This window comes from Pleuronectes platessa, chromosome 24 (genome assembly GCF_947347685.1).
Source record: "Pleuronectes platessa chromosome 24, fPlePla1.1, whole genome shotgun sequence".
In the NCBI taxonomy this organism is placed as follows: Eukaryota; Metazoa; Chordata; class Actinopteri; order Pleuronectiformes; family Pleuronectidae; genus Pleuronectes; species Pleuronectes platessa.
In genome coordinates, this window is record NC_070649.1 from 14,649,440 (window position 1) to 14,663,013 (window position 13,574).

The window sequence follows — 13,574 nt, forward strand, 5'->3', positions numbered from 1 at the left end:
TGATGGACTGGTGATCCTCCCTGTGATGGATTGGTGATCCTCCCTCTGATGGACTGGTGATCAGGCCTGTGATGGACTGGTGATCCTCCCTGTGATGGATTGGTGATCCTCCCTGTGATGGACTGGTGATCCTCCCTGTGATGGACTGGTGATCAGCCCTGTGATGGACTGGTCATCCTCCCTGTGATGGACTGGTGATCCTCCCTCTGATGGACTGGTGATCAGCCCTCGATGGACTGGTGATCCTCCCTGTGATGGACTGATGATCCTCCCTCTGATGGACTGGTGATCAGCCCTGTGATGGACTGGTGATCAGCCCTGTGATGGACTGGTCATCCTCCCTGTGATGGACTGGTGATCCTCCCTCTGATGGACTGGTGATCAGCCCTCGATGGACTGGTGATCCTCCCTGTGATGGACTGGTGATCCTCCCTCTGATGGACTGGTGATCCTCCCTTTGATGGACTGGTGATCAGCCCTGTGATGGACTGGTGATCCTCCCTGTGATGGACTGGTGATCAGCCCTGTGATGGACTGGTGATCCTCCCTCTGATGGACTGGTGATCAGCCCTGTGATGGACTGGTGATCCTTCCTGTATTGGACTGGTGATCAGACCTGTGTTGGACTGGTGATCAGACCTGTGATGGACTGGTGATGAGCCCTGTGATGGACTGGTGATCAGCCCTGTGTTGGACTGGTGATCAGACCTGTGATGGACTGGTGATGAGCCCTGTGATGGACTGGTGATCCTCCCTGTAATGAAATGGTGATCCTTCCTGTGATGGACTGGTGATGAGCCCTGTGGTGGACTGGTTAACAGACCTGTGATGGACTGGTGATCAGCCCTGTGATGGACTGGTGATCCTCCCTTTGACGGACTGGTGATCCTCCCTTTGATGGGCTGGTTATCAGCCCTGTGATGGACGGGTGATCCTCCCTTTGATGTACTGGTGATCATCCCTTTGATGGACTGGTTATAGCCCCTTTGATGATCTGGTTATCAGCCATGTGATGGACTGGTGATCCTCCCTTTGATGGACTGGTGATCAGCCCTGTGATGGAGGTGATCCTCCTTGTGATGGACTGGTGATCCTCCCTCTGATGGACTGATGATCAGGCCTGTGATGGACTGGTGATCCTCCCTGTGATGGATTGGTGATCCTCCCTGTGATGGACTGGTGATCCTCCCTGTGATGGACTGGTGATCAGCCCTGTGATGGACTGGTGATCCTCCCTGTGATGGACTGGTGATCCTCCCTCTGATGGACTGGTGATCCTCCCTTTGATGGGCTGGTTACCAGCCCTGTGATGGACTGGTGATCCTCCCTTTGATGGACTGGTGATCCTCCCTTTGATGGACTGGTTATAGCCCCTGTGATGGACTGGTTATCAGCCATGTGATGGACTGGTGATCCTCCCTGTGATGGATTGGTGATCCTCCCTGTGATGGACTGTTGATCCTCCCTGTGATGGACTGGTGATCCTCCCTCTGATGGACTGGTGATCCTCCCTGTGATGTACTGGTGATCCTTCCTGTGATGGACTGGTGATGAGCCCTGTGATGGACTGGTGATCAGAACTGTGTTGGACTGGTGATCAGCCCTGTGATGGACTGGTGATCCTCCCGGTGATGGACTGGTGATCAGCTCTGTGTTGGACCGGTGATGAGCCCTGTGTTGGACTGGTTATCCTCCCTTTGATGGACTGGTGATCCTCCCTTTGATGGGCTGGTTACCAGCCCTGTGATGGACTGGTGATTCTCCCTGTGATGGACTGGTGATCCTCCCTGTGATGGACTGGTGATCCTCCCTCTGATGGAATGGTGATCAGCCCTGTGATGGACTGGTGATCCTCCCTGTGATGGACTGGTGATCAGCCCTGTGATGGACTGGTGATCCTCCCTCTGATGGACTGGTGATCAGCCCTGTGATGGACTGGTGATCCTTCCTGTATTGGACTGGTGATCAGACCTGTGTTGGACTGGTGATCAGACCTGTGATGGACTGGTGATGAGCCCTGTGATGGACTGGTGATCAGCCCTGTGTTGGACTGGTGATCAGACCTGTGATGGACTGGTGATGAGCCCTGTGATGGACTGGTGATCCTCCCTGTAATGAAATGGTGATCCTTCCTGTGATGGACTGGTGATGAGCCCTGTGGTGGACTGGTTAACAGACCTGTGATGGACTGGTGATCAGCCCTGTGATGGACTGGTGATCCTCCCTTTGACGGACTGGTGATCCTCCCTTTGATGGGCTGGTTATCAGCCCTGTGATGGACGGGTGATCCTCCCTTTGATGTACTGGTGATCATCCCTTTGATGGACTGGTTATAGCCCCTTTGATGATCTGGTTATCAGCCATGTGATGGACTGGTGATCCTCCCTTTGATGGACTGGTGATCAGCCCTGTGATGGAGGTGATCCTCCTTGTGATGGACTGGTGATCCTCCCTCTGATGGACTGGTGATCAGGCCTGTGATGGACTGGTGATCCTCCCTGTGATGGATTGGTGATCCTCCCTGTGATGGACTGGTGATCCTCCCTGTGATGGACTGGTGATCAGCCCTGTGATGGACTGGTGATCCTCCCTGTGATGGACTGGTGATCCTCCCTCTGATGGACTGGTGATCCTCCCTTTGATGGGCTGGTTACCAGCCCTGTGATGGACTGGTGATCCTCCCTTTGATGGACTGGTGATCCTCCCTTTGATGGACTGGTTATAGCCCCTGTGATGGACTGGTTATCAGCCATGTGATGGACTGGTGATCCTCCCATTGATGGACTGGTGATCAGCCCATCGATGGACTGGTGATCCTCCCGGTGATGGACTGGTGATCAGCCCTGTGTTAGACTGGTGATCCTCTCTGTGTTGGACTGGTGATCAGCCCTGTGTTGGACCGGTGATGAGCCCTGTGTTGGACTGGTGATCCTCCCTTTGATGGACTGGTGATCCTCCCTTTGATGTGCTGGTTATCAGCCCTGTGATGGACTGGTGATCCTCCCTTTGATGGACTGGTGATCCTCCCTTTGATGGACTGGTTATAGCCCCTTTGATGGACTGGTTATCAGCCATGTGATGGACTGGTGATCCTCCCTTTGATGGACTGGTGATCCTCCTTGTGATGGACTGGTGATCCTCCCTCTGATGGACTGGTGATCAGCCCTGTGATGGACTGGTGATCCTCCCTGTGATGGATTGGTGATCCTCCCTGTGATGGACTGGTGATCCTCCCTGTGATGGACTGGTGATCAGCCCTGTGATGGACTGTTGATCCTCCCTGTGATGGACTGGTGATCCTCCCTCTGATGGACCGGTTATCAGCCCTATGATGGACTGGTGATCCTCCCTGTGATGGACTGGTGATCCTCCCTCTGATGGACCGGTTATCAGCCCTATGATGGACTGGTGATCCTCCCTGTGATGGACTGGTGATCCTCCCTTTGATGGACTGGTGATCATCCCTTTGATGGACTGGTTATAGCCCCTTTGATGGACTGGTTATCAGCCATGTGATGGACTGGTGATCCTCCCTTTGATGGACTGGTGATCAGCCCTGTGATGGACTGGTGATCCTCCTTGTTATGGACTGGTGATGCTCCCTCTGATGGACTGGTGATCAGCCCTGTGATGGACTGGTGATCCTCCCTGTGCTGGATTGGTGATCCTCCTTGTTATGGACTGGTGATCCTCCCTCTGATGGACTGGTGATCAGCCCTGTGATGGACTGGTGATCCTCCCTGTGCTGGATTGGTGATCCTCCCTGTGATGGACTGGTGATCCTCCCTGTGATGGACTGGTGATCAGCACTGTGATGGACTGGTGATCCTCCCTTTGACGGACTGGTGATCCTCCCTTTGATGGGCTGGTTATCAGCCCTGTGATGGACGGTTGATCCTCCCTTTGATGTACTGGTGATCATCCCTTTGATGGACTGGTTATAGCCCCTTTGATGGACTGGTTATCAGCCATGTGATGGACTGGTGATCCTCCCTTTGATGGACTGGTGATCAGCCCTGTGATGGAGGTGATCCTCCTTGTGATGGACTGGTGATCCTCCCTCTGATGGACTGGTGATCAGGCCTGTGATGGACTGGTGATCCTCCCTGTGATGGATTGGTGATCCTCCCTGTGATGGACTGGTGATCCTCCCTGTGATGGACTGGTGATCAGCCCTGTGATGGACTGGTGATCCTCCCTGTGATGGACTGGTGATCCTCCCTCTGATGGACTGGTGATCAGCCCTATGATGGACTGGTGATCCTCTCTGTGATGGACTGGTGATCCTCCCTTTGATGGACTGGTGATGAGCCCTGTGATGGACTGGTAATCCTCCTTGTGATGGACTGGTGATCCTCCCTTTGATGGACTGGTGATCATCCCTGTGATGGACTGGTGATCCTCCCTGTGATGGACTGGTGATCAGCCCTGTGATGGACTGGTGATCCTCCCTGTGATGGATTGGTGATCCTCCCTGTGATGGACGGGTGATCCTCCCTGTGATGGACTGGTGATCCTTCCTGTGATGGACTGGTGATGAGCCCTGTGATGGACTGGTGATCCTCCCTGTGATGGACTGGTGATCCTCCCTGTGATGGACTGGTGATCCTTCCTGTGATGGACTGGTGATGAGCCCTGTGATGGACTGGTGATCAGAACTGTGTTGGACTGGTGATCAGCCCTGTGATGGACTGGTGATCCTCCCGGTGATGGACTGGTGATCAGCTCTGTGTTGGACCGGTGATGAGCCCTGTGTTGGACTGGTTATCCTCCCTTTGATGGACTGGTGATCCTCCCTTTGATGGGCTGGTTACCAGCCCTGTGATGGACTGGTGATTCTCCCTGTGATGGACTGGTGATCCTCCCTGTGATGGACTGGTGATCCTCCCTCTGATGGAATGGTGATCAGCCCTATGATGGACTGGTGATCCTCTCTGTGATGGACTGGTGATCCTCCCTTTGATGGACTGGTGATCATCCCTTTGATGGACTGGTTATAACCCCTTCGATGGACTGGTTATCAGCCATGTGATGGATTGGTGATCCTCCCTTTTATGGACTGGTTTTCAGCCCTGTGATGGACTGGTGATCCTCCTTTTGATGGACTGGGGATCCTCCCTCTGATGGACTGGTGATCAGCCCTGTGATGGACTGGTGATCCTCCCTTTGATGGACTGGTGATCAGCCCTGTGATGGACTGGTGATCCTCCCTGTGCTGGATTGGTGATCCTCCCTGTGATGGACTGGTGATCCTCACTGTGATGGACTGGTGATCAGCCCTGTGATGGACTGGTGATCCTCCCTGTGATGGACTGGTGATCCTCCCTCTGATGGACTGGTGATCCTCCCTTTGATGGAATGGTGATCAGCCCTGTGATGGACTGGTGATCCTCCCTGTGATGGACTGGTGATCAGCCCTGTGATGGACTGGTGATCCTCCCTCTGATGGACTGGTGATCAGCCCTGTGATGGACTGGTGATCCTTCCTGTATTGGACTGGTGATCAGACCTGTGTTGGACTGGTGATCAGACCTGTGATGGACTGGTGATGAGCCCTGTGATGGACTGGTGATCAGCCCTGTGTTGGACTGGTGATCAGACCTGTGATGGACTGGTGATGAGCCCTGTGATGGACTGGTGATCCTCCCTGTAATGAAATGGTGATCCTTCCTGTGATGGACTGGTGATGAGCCCTGTGGTGGACTGGTTAACAGACCTGTGATGGACTGGTGATCAGCCCTGTGATGGACTGGTGATCCTCCCTTTGAAGGACTGGTGATCCTCCCTTTGATGGGCTGGTTATCAGCCCTGTGATGGACGGGTGATCCTCCCTTTGATGTACTGGTGATCATCCCTTTGATGGACTGGTTATAGCCCCTTTGATGATCTGGTTATCAGCCATGTGATGGACTGGTGATCCTCCCTTTGATGGACTGGTGATCAGCCCTGTGATGGAGGTGATCCTCCTTGTGATGGACTGGTGATCCTCCCTCTGATGGACTGGTGATCAGGCCTGTGATGGACTGGTGATCCTCCCTGTGATGGATTGGTGATCCTCCCTGTGATGGACTGGTGATCCTCCCTGTGATGGACTGGTGATCAGCCCTGTGATGGACTGGTGATCCTCCCTGTGATGGACTGGTGATCCTCCCTCTGATGGACTGGTGATCCTCCCTTTGATGGGCTGGTTACCAGCCCTGTGATGGACTGGTGATCCTCCCTTTGATGGACTGGTGATCCTCCCTTTGATGGACTGGTTATAGCCCCTGTGATGGACTGGTGATCCTCCCATTGATGGACTGGTGATCAGCCCATCGATGGACTGGTGATCCTCCCGGTGATGGACTGGTGATCAGCCCTGTGTTAGACTGGTGATCCTCTCTGTGTTGGACTGGTGATCAGCCCTGTGTTGGACCGGTGATGAGCCCTGTGTTGGACTGGTGATCCTCCCTTTGATGGACTGGTGATCCTCCCTTTGATGTGCTGGTTATCAGCCCTGTGATGGACTGGTGATCCTCCCTTTGATGGACTGGTGATCCTCCCTTTGATGGACTGGTTATAGCCCCTTTGATGGACTGGTTATCAGCCATGTGATGGACTGGTGATCCTCCCTTTGATGGACTGGTGATCCTCCTTGTGATGGACTGGTGATCCTCCCTCTGATGGACTGGTGATCAGCCCTGTGATGGACTGGTGATCCTCCCTGTGATGGATTGGTGATCCTCCCTGTGATGGACTGGTGATCCTCCCTGTGATGGACTGGTGATCAGCCCTGTGATGGACTGTTGATCCTCCCTGTGATGGACTGGTGATCCTCCCTCTGATGGACCGGTTATCAGCCCTATGATGGACTGGTGATCCTCCCTGTGATGGACTGGTGATCCTCCCTCTGATGGACCGGTTATCAGCCCTATGATGGACTGGTGATCCTCCCTGTGATGGACTGGTGATCCTCCCTTTGATGGACTGGTGATCATCCCTTTGATGGACTGGTTATAGCCCCTTTGATGGACTGGTTATCAGCCATGTGATGGACTGGTGATCCTCCCTTTGATGGACTGGTGATCAGCCCTGTGATGGACTGGTGATCCTCCTTGTTATGGACTGGTGATCCTCCCTCTGATGGACTGGTGATCAGCCCTGTGATGGACTGGTGATCCTCCCTGTGCTGGATTGGTGATCCTCCTTGTTATGGACTGGTGATCCTCCCTCTGATGGACTGGTGATCAGCCCTGTGATGGACTGGTGATCCTCCCTGTGCTGGATTGGTGATCCTCCCTGTGATGGACTGGTGATCCTCCCTGTGATGGACTGGTGATCAGCACTGTGATGGACTGGTGATCCTCCCTTTGACGGACTGGTGATCCTCCCTTTGATGGGCTGGTTATCAGCCCTGTGATGGACGGTTGATCCTCCCTTTGATGTACTGGTGATCATCCCTTTGATGGACTGGTTATAGCCCCTTTGATGGACTGGTTATCAGCCATGTGATGGACTGGTGATCCTCCCTTTGATGGACTGGTGATCAGCCCTGTGATGGAGGTGATCCTCCTTGTGATGGACTGGTGATCCTCCCTCTGATGGACTGGTGATCAGGCCTGTGATGGACTGGTGATCCTCCCTGTGATGGATTGGTGATCCTCCCTGTGATGGACTGGTGATCCTCCCTGTGATGGACTGGTGATCAGCCCTGTGATGGACTGGTGATCCTCCCTGTGATGGACTGGTGATCCTCCCTCTGATGGACTGGTGATCAGCCCTATGATGGACTGGTGATCCTCTCTGTGATGGACTGGTGATCCTCCCTTTGATGGACTGGTGATGAGCCCTGTGATGGACTGGTAATCCTCCTTGTGATGGACTGGTGATCCTCCCTCTGATGGACTGGTGATCATCCCTGTGATGGACTGGTGATCCTCCCTGTGATGGATTGGTGATCCTCCCTGTGATGGACGGGTGATCCTCCCTGTGATGGACTGGTGATCCTTCCTGTGATGGACTGGTGATGAGCCCTGTGATGGACTGGTGATCAGCCCTGTGTTGGACTGGTGATCCTCCCTGTGTTGGACTGGTGATCAGCCCTGTGTTGGACCGGTGATGAGCCCTGTGTTGGACTGGTGATCCTCCCTTTGATGGACTGGTGATCCTCCCTTTGATGGGCTGGTTACCAGCCCTGTGATGGACTGGTGGTCCTCCCTTTGATGGACTGGTGATCCTCCCTTTGATGGACTGGTTATAGCCCCTGTGATGGACTGGTTATCAGCCATGTGATGGACTGGTGATCCTCCCTTTGATGGACTGGTGATCAGCCCTGTGATGGACTGGTGATCCTCCCTGTGATGGACTGATGATCCTCCCTCTGATGGACTGGTGATCAGCCCTGTGATGGACTGGTGATCCTCCCTCTGATGGACTGGTGATCCTCCCTGTGATGGACTGGTGATCCTTCCTGTGATGGACTGGTGATGAGCCCTGTGATGGACTGGTGATGAGCCCTGTGATGGACTGGTGATCCTCCCTGTAATGAATTGGTGATCCTTCCTGTGATGGACTGGTGATGAGCCCTGTGATGGACTGGTGATCAGCCTTGTGTTGGACTGGTTAACAGACCTGTGATGGACTGGTGATCAGCCCTGTGATGGACTGGTGATCCTCCCTTTGACGGACTGGTGATCCTCCCTTTGATGGGCTGGTTATCAGCCCTGTGATGGACGGTTGATCCTCCCTTTGATGTACTGGTGATCATCCCTTTGATGGACTGGTTATAGTCCCTTTGATGGACTGGTTATCAGCCATGTGATGGACTGGTGATCCTCCCTTTGATGGACTGGTGATCAGCCCTGTGATGGAGGTGATCCTCCTTGTGATGGACTGGTGATCCTCCCTCTGATGGACTGGTGATCAGGCCTGTGATGGACTGGTGATCCTCCCTGTGATGGATTGGTGATCCTCCCTGTGATGGACTGGTGATCCTCCCTGTGATGGACTGGTGATCAGCCCTGTGATGGACTGGTGATCCTCCCTGTGATGGACTGGTGATCCTCCCTCTGATGGACTGGTGATCAGCCCTCGATGGACTGGTGATCCTCCCTGTGATGGACTGATGATCCTCCCTCTGATGGACTGGTGATCAGCCATGTGATGGACTGGTGATCCTCCTTGTGATGGACTGGTGATCCTCCCTGTGATGGATTGGTGATCCTCCCTGTGATGGACTGTTGATCCTCCCTGTGATGGACTGGTGATCCTCCCTCTGATGGACTGGTGATCCTCCCTGTGATGGACTGGTGATCCTTCCTGTGATGGACTGGTGATGAGCCCTGTGATGGACTGGTGATGAGCCCTGTGATGGACTGGTGATCCTCCCTGTAATGAATTGGTGATCCTTCCTGTGATGGACTGGTGATGAGCCCTGTGATGGACTGGTGATCAGCCTTGTGTTGGACTGGTTAACAGACCTGTGATGGACTGGTGATCAGCCATGTGATGGACTGGTGATCCTCCCTTTGATGGACTGGTGATCAGCCCTGTGATGGAGGTGATCCTCCTTGTGATGGACTGGTGATCCTCCCTCTGATGGACTGGTGATCAGGCCTGTGATGGACTGGTGATCCTCCCTGTGATGGATTGGTGATCCCCCCTCTGATGGACTGGTGATCAGGCCTGTGATGGACTGGTGATCCTCCCTGTGATGGATTGGTGATCCTCCCTGTGATGGACTGGTGATCCTCCCTGTGATGGACTGGTGATCAGCCCTGTGATGGACTGGTCATCCTCCCTGTGATGGACTGGTGATCCTCCCTCTGATGGACTGGTGATCAGCCCTCGATGGACTGGTGATCCTCCCTGTGATGGACTGATGATCCTCCCTCTGATGGACTGGTGATCAGCCCTGTGATGGACTGGTGATCAGCCCTGTGATGGACTGGTCATCCTCCCTGTGATGGACTGGTGATCCTCCCTCTGATGGACTGGTGATCAGCCCTCGATGGACTGGTGATCCTCCCTGTGATGGACTGGTGATCCTCCCTCTGATGGACTGGTGATCCTCCCTTTGATGGACTGGTGATCAGCCCTGTGATGGACTGGTGATCCTCCCTGTGATGGACTGGTGATCAGCCCTGTGATGGACTGGTGATCCTCCCTCTGATGGACTGGTGATCAGCCCTGTGATGGACTGGTGATCCTTCCTGTATTGGACTGGTGATCAGACCTGTGTTGGACTGGTGATCAGACCTGTGATGGACTGGTGATGAGCCCTGTGATGGACTGGTGATCAGCCCTGTGTTGGACTGGTGATCAGACCTGTGATGGACTGGTGATGAGCCCTGTGATGGACTGGTGATCCTCCCTGTAATGAAATGGTGATCCTTCCTGTGATGGACTGGTGATGAGCCCTGTGGTGGACTGGTTAACAGACCTGTGATGGACTGGTGATCAGCCCTGTGATGGACTGGTGATCCTCCCTTTGACGGACTGGTGATCCTCCCTTTGATGGGCTGGTTATCAGCCCTGTGATGGACGGGTGATCCTCCCTTTGATGTACTGGTGATCATCCCTTTGATGGACTGGTTATAGCCCCTTTGATGATCTGGTTATCAGCCATGTGATGGACTGGTGATCCTCCCTTTGATGGACTGGTGATCAGCCCTGTGATGGAGGTGATCCTCCTTGTGATGGACTGGTGATCCTCCCTCTGATGGACTGGTGATCAGGCCTGTGATGGACTGGTGATCCTCCCTGTGATGGATTGGTGATCCTCCCTGTGATGGACTGGTGATCCTCCCTGTGATGGACTGGTGATCAGCCCTGTGATGGACTGGTGATCCTCCCTGTGATGGACTGGTGATCCTCCCTCTGATGGACTGGTGATCCTCCCTTTGATGGGCTGGTTACCAGCCCTGTGATGGACTGGTGATCCTCCCTTTGATGGACTGGTGATCCTCCCTTTGATGGGCTGGTTACCAGCCCTGTGATGGACTGGTGATCCTCCCTTTGATGGACTGGTGATCCTCCCTTTGATGGACTGGTTATAGCCCCTGTGATGGACTGGTTATCAGCCATGTGATGGACTGGTGATCCTCCCATTGATGGACTGGTGATCAGCCCATCGATGGACTGGTGATCCTCCCGGTGATGGACTGGTGATCAGCCCTGTGTTAGACTGGTGATCCTCTCTGTGTTGGACTGGTGATCAGCCCTGTGTTGGACCGGTGATGAGCCCTGTGTTGGACTGGTGATCCTCCCTTTGATGGACTGGTGATCCTCCCTTTGATGTGCTGGTTATCAGCCCTGTGATGGACTGGTGATCCTCCCTTTGATGGACTGGTGATCCTCCCTTTGATGGACTGGTTATAGCCCCTTTGATGGACTGGTTATCAGCCATGTGATGGACTGGTGATCCTCCCTTTGATGGACTGGTGATCCTCCTTGTGATGGACTGGTGATCCTCCCTCTGATGGACTGGTGATCAGCCCTGTGATGGACTGGTGATCCTCCCTGTGATGGATTGGTGATCCTCCCTGTGATGGACTGGTGATCCTCCCTGTGATGGACTGGTGATCAGCCCTGTGATGGACTGTTGATCCTCCCTGTGATGGACTGGTGATCCTCCCTCTGATGGACCGGTTATCAGCCCTATGATGGACTGGTGATCCTCCCTGTGATGGACTGGTGATCCTCCCTCTGATGGACTGGTTATCAGCCCTATGATGGACTGGTGATCCTCCCTGTGATGGACTGGTGATCCTCCCTTTGATGGACTGGTGATCATCCCTTTGATGGACTGGTTATAGCCCCTTTGATGGACTGGTTATCAGCCATGTGATGGACTGGTGATCCTCCCTTTGATGGACTGGTGATCAGCCCTGTGATGGACTGGTGATCCTCCTTGTTATGGACTGGTGATGCTCCCTCTGATGGACTGGTGATCAGCCCTGTGATGGACTGGTGATCCTCCCTGTGCTGGATTGGTGATCCTCCTTGTTATGGACTGGTGATCCTCCCTCTGATGGACTGGTGATCAGCCCTGTGATGGACTGGTGATCCTCCCTGTGCTGGATTGGTGATCCTCCCTGTGATGGACTGGTGATCCTCCCTGTGATGGACTGGTGATCAGCACTGTGATGGACTGGTGATCCTCCCTTTGACGGACTGGTGATCCTCCCTTTGATGGGCTGGTTATCAGCCCTGTGATGGACGGTTGATCCTCCCTTTGATGTACTGGTGATCATCCCTTTGATGGACTGGTTATAGCCCCTTTGATGGACTGGTTATCAGCCATGTGATGGACTGGTGATCCTCCCTTTGATGGACTGGTGATCAGCCCTGTGATGGAGGTGATCCTCCTTGTGATGGACTGGTGATCCTCCCTCTGATGGACTGGTGATCAGGCCTGTGATGGACTGGTGATCCTCCCTGTGATGGATTGGTGATCCTCCCTGTGATGGACTGGTGATCCTCCCTGTGATGGACTGGTGATCAGCCCTGTGATGGACTGGTGATCCTCCCTGTGATGGACTGGTGATCCTCCCTCTGATGGACTGGTGATCAGCCCTATGATGGACTGGTGATCCTCTCTGTGATGGACTGGTGATCCTCCCTTTGATGGACTGGTGATGAGCCCTGTGATGGACTGGTAATCCTCCTTGTGATGGACTGGTGATCCTCCCTTTGATGGACTGGTGATCATCCCTGTGATGGACTGGTGATCCTCCCTGTGATGGATTGGTGATCCTCCCTGTGATGGACGGGTGATCCTCCCTGTGATGGACTGGTGATCCTTCCTGTGATGGACTGGTGATGAGCCCTGTGATGGACTGGTGATCAGCCCTGTGTTGGACTGGTGATCCTCCCTGTGTTGGACTGGTGATCAGCCCTGTGTTGGACCGGTGATGAGCCCTGTGTTGGACTGGTGATCCTCCCTTTGATGGACTGGTGATCCTCCCTTTGATGGGCTGGTTACCAGCCCTGTGATGGACTGGTGGTCCTCCCTTTGATGGACTGGTGATCCTCCCTTTGATGGACTGGTTATAGCCCCTGTGATGGACTGGTTATCAGCCATGTGATGGACTGGTGATCCTCCCTTTGATGGACTGGTGATCAGCCCTGTGATGGACTGGTGATCCTCCCTGTGATGGACTGATGATCCTCCCTCTGATGGACTGGTGATCAGCCCTGTGATGGACTGGTGATCCTCCCTGTGATGGATTGGTGATCCTCCCTTTGATGGACTGGTGATCAGCCCGGTGATGGACTGGTGATCCTCCTTGTGATGGACTGGTGATCCTCCCTGTGATGGATTGGTGATCCTCCCTGTGATGGACTGTTGATCCTCCCTGTGATGGACTGGTGATCCTCCCTCTGATGGACTGGTGATCCTCCCTGTGATGGACTGGTGATCCTTCCTGTGATGGACTGGTGATGAGCCCTGTGATGGACTGGTGATGAGCCCTGTGATGGACTGGTGATCCTCCCTGTAATGAATTGGTGATCCTTCCTGTGATGGACTGGTGATGAGCCCTGTGATGGACTGGTGATCAGCCTTGTGTTGGACTGTTTAACAGACCTGTGAT